Source organism: Gymnogyps californianus, chromosome 2, assembly GCF_018139145.2.
Source record: "Gymnogyps californianus isolate 813 chromosome 2, ASM1813914v2, whole genome shotgun sequence".
NCBI lineage: Eukaryota > Metazoa > Chordata > Aves > Accipitriformes > Cathartidae > Gymnogyps > Gymnogyps californianus.
In genome coordinates this window covers 71,463,960-71,478,088 of record NC_059472.1, presented here as the reverse complement: position 1 = coordinate 71,478,088, position 14,129 = coordinate 71,463,960, and the positions used below count along the sequence as shown (strand labels likewise).

The following is a 14,129-nucleotide window of genomic DNA, read 5'->3' as shown; positions in this document are numbered from 1 at the left end:
CAAGACGCAACATATGCTTTGTAGGTGCCTTATGTACGTAAGGCTGTAATCTCTGTAGTCCGCAAAGATAGCCTAAACCAGAAGCAACCTAACATCTTCCAATGCACCAGACTATGAAAACTTAAGCAAGCTGGTCTCTTGAGACATGTCTGCATTACACACTCGTTGATGCCTGGACAGCACCTTGTTGGCTCTAAACTACCTTTTGTGAACACCATCTAATGCACCTTTTGGTACCCAGGCTAGCTTGTGCATCTATTACAATTTTGCAGTGTGCAAGATGGGTCTTTTCAGAGGCTGAGGAACAGCTTCAATTCAGTCACCTTTCTTACCTTTTTCACCTGATGAACTTTCTCTGAATTAACTTTTATAAAACTCCTACTAATATTAACAGCAAACATAGCAACCACCTGAGAGACACCAGCTTCAGTGCATGGAGCAGAGCAAACAAAATTGAACTAGAGCATAAATGTTGCTGCTCAGCAATGCTGTCTGGTTTTCAAGGAAGGTAAGATGTAACAGGGTTTCTCAGTGCATCTCTCCTGCTGCAGAGCATTTCTGTGAGCAACATAACATATCAGTGCTCTCCAAGCACCTGCACTCTGATCCATATAATTCCAAGGTACAGACCAGCATTTGGAGAGTCTATGAACTCTGGTTCCCAATGTGTATCATTAAAAGTTTGCATGTTTTATATAACAGGAGATTCCCTTACTAGAACAGGCAGAAACTGAAGACACAGTTGCATCTAAATGTAAGTTGTACCAAAGGTTACATGACAAATTCAAGCTAAAATTTCCTGAACCATATGACAGCAGAGAGAAATGCCTTGAAGTTTTATTTGTCCAGTCTGAAACACAAATGCTACAGGCAAAGGGTGGTAAAGCTGGGTGCGTGGGGTGCAGCAGTCAAAGATTAAACATTGGAAAAGAAACAATTGCAATGACTTTGATGATTAGGACTAAAAAACACCCTGCAAAGGCCCACTGAAATGATACTATTAATACTTTTCTCGGTTGAAGGAAAGTCTTATTGTACTGGGAAGTACAGGATGCAACAGATGGATTCATAATCCCAAATGAGACTTGTGTTTCTTCAGAACTTACATTTTTGAAATCTGATGCAATTGGTAGGTATTTTATGTCTTCTGGAGATGAAGAAAGAATTTCAGCTTTTATGATGGACATCAGCAGGTCATGGATTTAAGCTTTAAATGTTCTGAGAAACCGTTTGAAAGAATTCATAAGGATCTTTCTGAAATAGATCTGCCAGGGGAAAGTTGCTGCAAGCATTCACAGCTCCGGACATCATTTTTAAAGACTGTGTTCAGAAAAACCAAACTTCTCCATTAGACTTTAGAAACCATGTTAGGGATGAAGATGGGGACAATCACAGAAGTTTTTGTATCGGGTATTGAACTGAAAGCCTGCCTCATTCATCACTGACCTGCTCTCTGGTCACTGCATCACATCCACTCCCCCTTCCCCTGCAGTGAGCTATACAGCCCTTCCCACCACCACCTGCTTTACAGCTTGAAGCACGCGCCTGTGTTATATAGAACACCTGACTGAAGGAATCTGAAACCCTCAACCCAGACAGCAGCCTCTGTGGAAGTTAAGTTAGCTGTAGGGTTACCACTCAGAGCCATGCCCTGAATTTCAGTCCTGATATCATCCTGCCTTTATTCTCCTTTCCTTGCATTCACCTAGATACAGAAAAGGTGGAAAGCAGGGCAAGTAAGAGTCCTAACTTCTTCTTCAGGGAGAGAGCGGGAGAGCATTAGACTCTTGTTTCTAGGGGAAAGGAATTGCGGAAAGTGGATTAGTAAGGAGGCTGGGTCCTTGTGGTTATCAACATAATTTTGTAGGTATTATCTGATGTGGCTTATTTTTGTACGCACTACAGTCATACTGGATAGGTCTTGGAATAATTACACTGATAGAAACACAAATTACAAAAAGATTGTGCAATTCCAGGAAAAATCAACAATAATTAAGTATCCAACTTTCTATGTTTTTACCTCTGTGAGCACTAGGACAAGTTATGTATTCACACGTATGTGCACACACAGAATACCTTTCAAGTTAAAAAGCTAGGTGACAGAAGCAAATTCTTAATATGTAATGTCTTTTCACAAGAGCAAGCTTACAAGAGCAGCAACAAAAAGCATGCTGAAGACTCTTATCAAGCCTGCTCCTCTTCTACTCTCTACGTTCTCTCTGCTCTCCTCCCCAGTCAGCCTCTTTGTGCCACACAGGCTGAGTGGGAGGTGAGACACAGCTAGGCAAAATGCCAGATTTTGCTCAGGAATAACAACCTGCACTTCTCCATAGGAATTGTACTCGCTTACCACAGCACTTAATTTGACCAAAAGACACTGTAAAATGACAATGGCTGGAATGCAGGAATGGTGGATCAGGATTTAATAATGGGATGCTGTTGCCCAACCGTGAATATCAGAGCCAGTGAGTACTTTTATTAAACATTTTCACAACTTAACAAAACAATAAATATTATCTTGGGTTGTTTAGGCTTACAAATAGTGATAGCTCTACGTTTAATTCATAAATGAGAGAGACAAAGCTCATGCACATTGGTAGTATTTTAACTATATTTAGTTTTAAATCATTCAAATTCAGAAACAGCCAAACAGTTCTGAAATAAAATCCATGACATAACACTGATGCATTTATCTATTCAGTTCAGTACCAGAAATTGACTTTCACATGAAAAAAATGAAGCTTTAGGGCAAAATTTTCAAAAGTGCCCAAATGAATTAGAGCCATTTTTTAAAAGGCATTTAAGCTCCTACAGCTAGAGAAACAACCAAGTTAGTTACATTTCTAATTGACTTCAATAGGAAATAGGTTCTTTTGTGAATCTCATTAGGTACCTATTTGCATTTTGGATCTCTAAATGCCTCAAAAAATTGCTATGACTCCAGTACCTGCAAAAGAGGTAGAGTTTTCCAAGTTAGACTTACATTTTGACTGAAGCATTTCCAACGTTAAAAAAGGAAAATAAATAAATAAAGCAATAGCAACTGAGTTAAGGGAATTTCCTTCTCTAGCATGACTTCTGATGCATAGAGCAGAAGAGCTGCGAGCACCTCAGAATAAGGTTTATAAAATGAATACCACAAACTCCTGAACTAGAGCAGCACTGCTATGATAAAGTCGGAGTACTTAGGGATAGAAAACTGCAATACATCTGAATGACTTCTGCAGCCCTCAGTACTACATCCTCTGTTTTGACATGAATATTGGGAAGCCCTGGCTATTACACACAGAATTCCTAATGCTCTCTATCTTTGTGTAAGACATACCCCATTACAGTGAAATGCAGTTCACCTTTATTACACTCCTGGAAGATTTATAGCTATATATAAGGTCGTTGTTGGCAGCAGGACTAAAGACTTGTGGTAGAAAACTGATAGCTTGATCTACTATAGCTCACAGCTGCAAACAGCAGTGGTATTTTATAGTATTACAAATTTTCACTTTTCAAAGGACTCTTTGGAAGAAACAACTAAGAGGATAATTGTTCCATTAAACATACTGATACCACTGTGCCATCACAGGGAAGATGGCAGAAAGGCTGAGAAACTTGACCCAGTACCTTGCTTTCAGGCTGGCAAGGTGGGGGAGGAAGCTGCATGCTCCATCTTTGCAGTACATCAAAGACCCACCATGACCAGCCACCTCTTCTCCACCTCCTCTCACCTCCCCAAAAGCACACAGATAACAACACAAGGAGGTCAACAACACATGGCCAAGAAGCCTGTCCAGGGAGAATCCACTGAAAACACCCTCACTCAACCACACTTCCCTGTGCACACTTGTACTCTGAGACCTCTCTGTTAGCTGGTGTTTAATCCTTTTAAAAAGTTGCCATGAGAGTTTTCTACCTTCATGACTGCACTTGAGCCAAAATGCCTTACCACTCTAAAGTAAACACTGGTAGGAAAGTCAATTTTCAATCCAGCTTGATATCTCATTTTATGCATTTAATACACACATCATAATTAATAATGGGCTTTATATTTAAAGATATCTATAATCAAGTCATATATTTTGAGGGAGCAGTCATATTATCTAACCTATCTAATCCAACAGCCTAAATTAATAGACTAATTAGAACTAGACACTCCACATCATTGCCACTGGCAGCTCTGTGGAAGGTAAAGGCTACTGATTTGTTCAGCTACCTTAGGTACACAGTGTCACTCAAAGTTAGATGAAAGGGATGCCCTCCAAAGCTGCTGCCTGGCTGCTGTTACCTTATGCAAGAAACCCCATGTTCCTCCTCACCACCAGCTCTTTGTTTGTGGCTCTCAGCAGCAGATCAGTAGCAGTGCTCCCACAAAGGTATAGATGTCCAAACTATACCATTTCCATTACAGTCTCCCAAAATTCAGTTGATTTACATGTCTTTTCTTCCATGCTTCTAGGCTTTAAATACTTCTAAAATATGCTTTATATCAGTTTCTCCACTCTCTTCAAATTTACCATTTTGCAAACACCTGTAAAAAGGTGAACAGCAACTTATATTGCTAGGTTTGGGTCCTTCCACACTTTAATTCCAATTGTGCAAACATTTCAATTTCTAGTTGGCAAGATCAAACTATGGCCAAGGAGTTTGTGATTTTCATGTTTTATATTTGTATTCACATTTTTATTTAGATTGTATATGAGCTTTCATAAATATTGTCAGAACAATGATTTTCTAGCCGGTAGCTGATCTGGCTAAAAAAGACCCCTTTTAAAAGTTTAAGCATTGCCGTTGTAACAAGAAATTCAGATTTGAACACAGAAGCATAGTTATCTATTCAACAGTACAAGTTTAGGTAGCACTTTATAAAGGCTACTTTTCAGCTGCACATTTACATATAAAAATTATTTCTTATTATAAAATTTTTCCATTGTCATGCTACCCAGGAGCAAAAATTCCGTTTGGACTTGTATTGACAGATGCTTAGCTTGAGCCTCAGAAATTTCATCACACTGTTTTTTGCTCTACAGAAACTCTTAGAAGATGTAACATACTGTTGCTTAAGGAATAGGTTTTGTACAAATGACAATTAAAAAAAAAATTACTTCTGAGTCAAACAAAATATTTTATTTTGATTTAGATTTTTTTTTTTTTAAAGTTAGAGGGTAACACTTTTCATAACTGGCGTTTTAATCCTTTCTGCACACAAGTGCAAGTGAGAAGTACAGACAGTGGCTGCATCTACATTTCCGGGCAAGAGTATTTTAACCTTCCTCATTTATTAATTAAGGGTCAGCTCCAGCTATCAAAGCAGTCAATTGAAAAATTCCCATCAACTTTAGTGAGGGATCCTAAAGTCTTGTAAACTGCTGTGGTTGTTACAGACACCAGGACCTGCACCCTGCTTTTAGGCTTAACTTAATGTGCAGCAGTAGTTCTTCTGTACATGTTTTTCTCTCTATGTATATGAAGAAAAAAGGAACAGAAGATGTGGGTGTCCTCAGTCAAGCCACCGCAGGAGGATACTATAAAGAAGCACACACTGCTTAACATACAACCCAAATTCTCCTTAACTTCTCTCACTGACAGAAGCGACAGCTTAGCTTAACTAGTTACAGCTATATCCATAAGGTGAATGCTCTGGTTTAACAAACTAAAAAGACAAGCCTTCTGGGTAGGAAATGTCTTATATCTTATTTTGTAAAGACAAGGTCTATTCAATCCCGTATGTCATAGCACCAAGTTATATTCTCGTTGTCAATTCCCAATCCAAACAAAAGCAAACTGAAATCTATGAATATTTTTAAGAATCAAATATATTTAAGCAGGAAAAAAATCTACCAAATCTGTCTTCCTCCAGCAAAACATTAATTAGTTTAATGAAAAAGCCCTTGTAAAGGTTTGGGTTTTTTCTCTTAAAGCAATGTTTTCAACAGAAATCTATGCCATAACATCTCTGCGACCTGTGCAGCTAATCCAGCGGAGGTCCATCAAATTGAAGGATTTGCCCATGGATTAATACCTGCATAAGGAAGAGCACTGGGACAAATAATCCTTTATAGTTCTCTCTCAAAGTTTGCTCAGTCCCCTTTTCTGTTTCAGTTTCCTTTCTGATACTGACAATGTGCAAATTTAAACCTTTCAGAGCACATGCTAACTGTGAAACAGGCATACATTGCTCTATTTATCCTCACTGGTTACCTCCACATGAACTTGTTTTCTGACTGTTTTACTCGAAAGGCACTCATTCTGAACCCAGCTTCTTCCCATTTCTGCTTGCACAAGAGTGATTAGGATCTCACCCATTTACACAACTGCTGTTTATGGCAACACTGAAATTAGCTCCCTGAAAATATGAAATAAATGATAAGCTGGAATGCACCTCATAAGCTCCACTTGCCATAGGTAGGTGATGGAAAAATCCCTCCCTTTCCATTTGAAAGCATTACTTTCTTTAGGCATTCACGCTCAGCCATCTGAATTGAAGCATTATAATCCATTACGTTTATTCTCCTAGGCACTGCCCAATTCCCTGCAGACACACTGTGGAAATACCCATTTGCTTAAAAAGGGTCATAGTTGATCTTCACCAAATAAACCCCCTCTCCAATTCCGCAAAGCTGGCAGCACAGCAGAATGCCTGGAGTTTCCCTCACACATCTTTAGAAGAGCAGGAGCTCTTTAATGGCTACAAAACATCTTCTTGCAGGAACAGATGCTTTGATGAACAAAGCCTATGAGAAGCACACACCCTGACCGAAAGGTGTTGACCCTCATTACAAAGTGCACATCCAGAAGGTGTTCAGTGTCACACCGGGCATACTGACAGAGCAAACTAAAATTTAGGGTGGTATTATGGCACCGCATATAACCACAAGAGCAAAACAGTTGGAAGGAATCATGAAAACCATAAAATCCAATACTGCAGGCTACCTGTTGGTACAGTTTGTTCTAACACACAAATATAACTCCTCTCACTGACAGAAGCCTATAACTCCTATAACTTCGTAGATGTGGCAGAAACCCCTGGGTAACTGTTTCCTTTGAAATTAAATAGTTATTTTTCTGTGTAGAGAGGGAAGATCAATTGCTACATGATTTTAAAACCACTTTGTGATATTTTTGTGAGCAAGATCAGCCAGATCGTTTACTCCAGTGCTTGAACAACTGCCAAAGATTTGTAAAAACTCGTGAATTCCTGTATTTTCATTAATTAGGACACAAATGACTCCGCAAATTTATACCATAGGTTCTTCAAATGAAAATTCACCACTTGCTATTCAAGTCAACCAGGAAAGAAATGGAAAAAATAACCCATATTTTAGGCAACCATTTAAGGAAGACTAGCCATAAACAGCAAACAGCTCATGAACAAACCATTCCAAACTGTATTTGCACAAACTAATTGCCAAATAGAAAACTACAAATGAATCTGAATCAGTTTGTAAATCATTCATGTATTAGAATTCAAAGTATTTTTGCAGCAAATCTTAGGAGTCACCACGAGGAAGCAAAATTAAAACCAAACATAGGAAGAATTTGTACATGGACTAGCATATCGCCTCAGTTGCTGTCTAGGCAACTTCAGCATGAGATGTTTTCATCACGGTATTTTCTCCATAAGATACACCAAACACCTAAGGTCACTGTATTTTCCCTTTCCAAACTCCTCTTACCTAGCACAGATCGTAAGTTTTTTGTTCAGGCATCCCCTGAGCAGAAACAAAGAATGCATCAAGATTCACTTCAATGGTGAACACTCAAGACAGCACAGTACCAGCCAGAGGTATCATTTCTACTGGTACTAGGTGTAATACCCTATTCACAGGCTACGCAAACAAATTAAAGGGTGTGCATATGGAAACTTGTATCACCTTAAGACGTCTACACTGTGTCATCCAGTGCACATCACCCTTTAGAGTCACTCAAAAGCCATAGGCTCTACAGCAAGCAGCTCATCTGACCTAAGCTAGAAGTCTACTTCAGGCTGAGATGTCTCACCCTAGACATGTCCAATTCCTTCCACTGCCTGCCAAAGGCATCTAAATGCCTTGTGCATTGTACACAGCTACTCTTACCCAGCTTAACCTCAGCTTCAGTATCGTTGGAGCACAATCATCCCGCTTTCCAATCTTACTCAGTAAGTCCTGATCTCTAACCTTTCCACATGTTCTGAGCTCCTGCCGGAGAGATTCGTTCCTCAGTGTTGCAGTGTCTAATTAACTCTGCTAATGGCAGCAAGCATCACTGGCCTGAGGCCTGCCTACCTACCCTAGGGATATTTGCTGGTAAGTGGTCAGAAGTTACTTCACTTGGTTTTCTGATTCTTGGAAAGTGGAGCATGACAGTTGGCTATTTTCCAGCAGTATAATAAGTATAAACTTGTAAAGGCTGTTTCAGAAAAAAAAGATAAAAAGAAAAAAAAAGCACACTTAGGTGTTCTGACGATTCTACACTCTCAAGTTTTTACAGTGCTTAACCTTTTAAGTAACCTCAGATAAGAAATTAAATATTCTTTAAAGGTGTTAAAAAACCCTTCATAAGCTAGACTTTTTTTTTTTTCTTTTTTTGTAAAAATAACATACCATTGCTTCCAATCTTTTTTAAGATTATTCTTTGTTTAACTTTTTTTAATGGAATTTGTTTCTAGATCAGCTTTGGTCTTTAAACTGTGTACTTCTGTGATCTCTCCAGCTATGGTGGGGTTTTTTTGTAGTGGTTTTGCAACCAGTTAAAAAATTACAGCAAATTTTTTTCTGAAACAGTATGTCATGTACTCCAGACACTGTGACCCTAGTCAATCTCTTTTCCCTGTTGGTGCCAGAGAACAGACGTGTGATAACCAGTAACTGTCTGCGACCCATTTACAAAATGGATTTGCCATCAAAACCAAGTCTGACTTATTTGCATGTTGCCTGGTATTTTGGATTGTAAAGTGCAAGTAACAAAGCATAGCTTCAAAAGCATAATCCAGCATTTCTCATACTATCCAGCAACAGTTAGGCTTATTCTGTGGTGCAGGAGTCAAGCACAGACATATGCTCATTACTTATTGAGTCTTCCATTACTTATTTAGTCTTTGCATTTTTACTTTGGGGTGGTATTGCCTGGGACTAAAGTAGGTTTGAGAGGCAGCAGGAGAGCAGTTGTGTAGATGAGCCTGTGCAACCCCCGCGTACTGGGGGCTTCTCTATGCTCACTACAAGGAAGTCCATTCCTGAGCTGTGCTGGGGATCAAAGCACAGTAGTTGTGCCAAGGTGTGCCGGTCCCAAACACTCCCACATGGCTAGCAATCTTCTTTGATCATTTTCTTTCTGAAGTTGAAGGACTCACACGTCTGACACATCTAGACTCAATCACCGTTATTTATGGTGATCAGACAATGGATACACCAGAGTCTATAGCCTGTGAAGAATATAGCTGCCTGCCTCCTCGGTAGGATGCGCCACTTGGCAGACATCTTCCCAATGCTGAGATCCATCTGATGGTTCCTACTTGTCGTGTTTAACCCAGTCAGCAACTCAGCACTGTACAGCTACTAAAAAAAGTTAACTCTGTCCAGCCGAAACCAGGACACTACTCCAATTCCTGCTCTGAAACAAAGCCTTGATCCTAATCTTGAAACATTATCAACTGCAAATGAAGATAGCTATATCAGTGATCACATATATATTGCTGACTCTTTAATATTAACTTGTTCCTCTGGAAAAACTGCAAAATACAAGGTGAAAGGAGACAGACAAAGACAAAATGCTTTCATGTCAAAAGGAGTCAACTACATAAAATGGACCCATAGCAGTGATGAAGTACTCTGACCCCACATGTCCAGAAGCTCAGAAACTGACCATTTCCAGCATAACCTTTTAGATCCACCTCTTCAATGTATTTCCACAGTATGACTGATGGCCTGACTGCAAAAAATTACTACACCCCTAGCCAGAGCTTTCTTTCTCAAGGAGGGGCGGGGGGGGGGAAAGATGAAGAAGGGATAATTTCTTGCAATTCATAAAAGGCCTGTACAATGAGTTCACATTTACTTGGGAAACACTTAGGCCCAAAACTTCAGAAGTACTCAGGTGCTTAAGCGGGAATTAGATGATTTTGTGAATCTGGGCCTCAGTTACTATGGTGACAGGGACTATGGCAAACACTCATACATAAATAGGCCTTATTTCATCATGGGTTGCTTTTCAAGTACTATGCTTTTGTCTGGAAATGGCTTTAGATGAAGACATTAATCTGAAATCACCTCAGTCTGCTTTCAAAATACAGAGGGCTTACATAAATCTATTTATGCATTTCAACAGCATTTTACTTTACACGGCATAGGTATCCCAGGCAAATTGGAAAAATCCTCAACAGCAGTTTGTACTTCCCCTTGCTCTGGGGAAGAGCCACAAGAGTGAAGTCCGGAAGACTGCTGGCCACCATTTATTTGCCATTTTTTTTTCATGTGGTGTGATGGCCCACCTCAGCAGCGTAGCTCTGATTTTGCTTTCTAGGAAGAACACTGAAACATTTTACACAAAACCGCAAAACCCTCCTATCAGTATGAAGGGCAGTGACAATAATATGAAGAGCAGAGCCAGTAATCCTTGGCACACGAGTTCCTGAAACCTGCAGGACCCTCATACTTCAGTAAAACAGTGGACTATCCTATCATTTGTGAGTTAGAAGTAACATGATACCATGAATGTTAGTCAAACCATCCTGGTGACCATAATTACAGAAATACTCTAGAGTGAAAGGCTTTTCTGCTTGTTTGTTGAACCGACGAAAGGATTCTCGGTGTCAGTGTGCACTCGCTGCACGCTGTTCGCACTGAGCCATATTCATGTTTTGGCGCAAACAGCCTCAAGATTTCCCAGAAACTATGAATGAATGTTTGCTCATATGGGAAACATCATTTCTGCTTGTCAAGTCGCTCTTCATTCACTTTAAATCCTGACAACTGTGTTTCCAGTGCTCCTGGCAGTTGAGGGAGAAACTGTTCTACACATGATGGATGCAACAAGGCATAAATGACTGTTGAGGGATACTCTTGGCTTGCCTTAAAACAGAACCTGGTTGCAATCTACGACAAACACATTAGGGAACAAGGAACAATAAAAGCATTTTAAGGAGCTCACAAATGGCATTTTTAGAATCATAAAACAAAAGCAGCTTAGAGGGAACTTAAAACAACTTAAAACCCATAGCATCACAAAACCTCCACATAAATGCCATTTCTTTACTAATTGAACAGAAAATATTAATCAAACTCAGGAACCAGCCACAGCATATGTGAGAGGGAGCTAAGAGAAATATTTTGTAACTTGCTGCAATCCTTCCCATATTGTCTGAGGATCATTCTGTTCAAAACAAAATGGACATGGAAATTACACGCTGAAAGTAAGTAATGCTGTTTAAAGTGTCCCATTAGTTAATTCTGATATAAATTCAAACTGCTCCTGATTAGAAAGTTCACTTCAGAGGATGTATGTTGAGTAACCTTTCCTTTTTGCAATTTGTGCTGCCTGGCAGCAGCAAACCTCATGAAATCAAAAGTAACTAAAAAGTATACTAACAACTATAATTTCCTATAACACTTCTACACACCATCCTCATCTTGTAGAGCTGCTAGGCAGAAAACCTGAGCCAGAAAATGTAGTAGCTGCCTTGGATTTCTCTTTTTCTCACTATCTAGCTCCTAGGAGATAGAAACCTGACCCAGGAGGCCAGGAAATCCATATGTGAGATGGTCAGTCCGTACATGGAAATAGACACCTATGTTCCATATATTCTGGGAAACATTCTGAATAGCAAATTCATCATTGCTGTGAACAACTGCAACCTCACTAGAGCCAATTACAACAGGTAAGGAGCAATACTTACGAACCTGTTTCTGACTTCCCAAGCATGGCACCCTGTACAGCAAAGCCACAAAAAAAATCAGGTCAGGGAAAGATTTTCAAAATGAGCAGAGGACTACTCACACATGTAGAACATTGCCATGCACAGGATGACATACCCTGCTCAGCTGAAACAAAATACTCAGCATCTTGTGGGAAGAGACCCACAGATCACACCTTCAAAACAGTGATAAATTTGACTGTTTAAGTTCAAGATTTTTTACAGAAAAAAAACAGAAAAAACCAGGATGGAAAAACCTCATCATGTTTGACTTCTCTGAAGGGTTATTTTAAATGGGATGAACAACAGTTAAGAACATTTGCAAAATTCCTTTTTCTGATTCCAGGTATCAAGGACCTTAAAAAAACAAAAGGAAGTAACATGTTGCAGCTGATAACTGAAATCTGCATTGTAGCCTTTCAGCAGTCGAGTTGATACCTACATGTGTTGAGCTAGAAAAGCAGGAAAACTCATTCTTCTTGATTACACGTAGATACACAGAAATTGCCAAATTCAGACTTGGCTAACTTCACAATACTGTCCATGCTCATGCACCAACAAAAGTTTTGCTCCTCATTACAAGATTTCTTAAATTTTGTTGTTGTTGAGGGGAGGGGTTAATTATTCTTCTTGTTATTACTGGTAAATTTGCAGTCATTGCAGCAGAACTAATAGTTGTGACAACACTGATGCAATTCCTATCAGGGTACACACGTGTAGGGGCGCATGTGCTGTTACGTACTCACAGTTGCATAAAAGGAAGCCCTCTACCTTTGATTAACTTTCAAGGAAAAATATGGTCTAGAATTTATTGCTGCTGGGATCCAAAAGTCCTGAAAGTGTATTCAAGCTAAAATGAAAGACTAGGTACATTCATGCATTACCTTGTACAGTGATGAAACCCTTTTGGGGAAAATGTAATTGAGTGAATAAATCTTACACCAGACATGGATTTAACCTATAACCCTCTTGCATTAGTGAATCTAAGCATTCTACAAATTCATCAAAATCGGAAAGCTTTATTAATGGCTAAAAAAAATAGATTCCACAAAAACTAGAAATTGCAACAGCCTCTGTGTTATTCTGCAGCATCCCATTACAATAGGCTAGTTATTGTGAAAGTGATCTCTTCTCAAATACAAACCAGATGGGATGTGAGCAGTAAGATCTGATCAGAGATTTAGAGATCTATCAAAGCTGTCCTTCACAGCCCTGGGCTCAAATTCCAGCAGGATCAAGTCAGATTTTATACCCACGAAGCAGGAGAACAGAATTCCAAGATGTTTATTTTACAAACGTTTTTCAGATAAAATCCACTGCCTTTTCTGCTCTGTGTACTTTTTAACTCTACCTATCACGATTCCAACACTATTTCTGAAGATTTGTCACACCTCCAATGCTTTGATATTAGCTTTGGTAACATCCAACATCACGAGGAGCAGAATGAAAAGTGCAGAATATATTTGATGAATATTTATTCAGAGTTCTAAAGACACTCATGATATGTATGTCTGTGCCCTTTGTACATTGCTTTCTGCAAACATCCCAGCAAATGTACAGTGAGTATGAATGATTACAGAATGTTCTAGGAAAGTAAATACTGAACTTGTAATTGTACACTAGAAATCTGATTCTAAGGGCTATGTTCTAAAAGCCAAAGGCAGAAGCTTAACACACACCCTGTGTCTCTTCAAAGGGTTCAAACTTTGAATTGCAAGATCTGATTCTAAGGGCTACATTCTAAAAGCCAAAGGCAGAAGCTTAACACGCACCCTGTGTCTCTTCAACGGGTTCAAATTTTGAATTGCAACATCTCAAAATGAATTGCTGGCAAGCATTCCATCTAAAAAGGATGTCAGCAGAAATTATTTGGTGAATAACAGACCACACTGAAGAACAATCTAATTTTTACGGGCAATTTCCAGAATAAGAGATATGAAATTCCTAACACAGAATAAATAATTATGTTCTTTGCCCAGCTCACTGTCACCAGCTCACTAGGAATTTGTCCAGAAATGGACACCAAAAGGCAACTTTTTCACAGAAGCCATATTTAAAAGACAATTGAATCCCAGGGGATGTGTGAAAGTCCACCGTACTGCAGTACATATTTTGAGCTATTACAATTTCAGATTTCATTAAGTGTCTGTTTAATGTGACAGGGCAGCAGGAGATAAGGGCTCTGGTGTATCATTTCATACTTTTTTATCATCTGTCTAGACCATCTGGCTGCAACTCAACACTG

The 14,129-nt window shown here is 39.3% G+C and overlaps 1 protein-coding gene across 1 annotated transcript in view; it reads right to left on the bottom strand.

The window, feature by feature from the left end:
* The window catches only part of MOCOS (molybdenum cofactor sulfurase), a 226,509-nt gene that overhangs the window by 139,413 nt on the left and 72,967 nt on the right, over window positions 1-14,129 (bottom strand). The gene's annotated exons all lie outside the window — the stretch shown is intronic.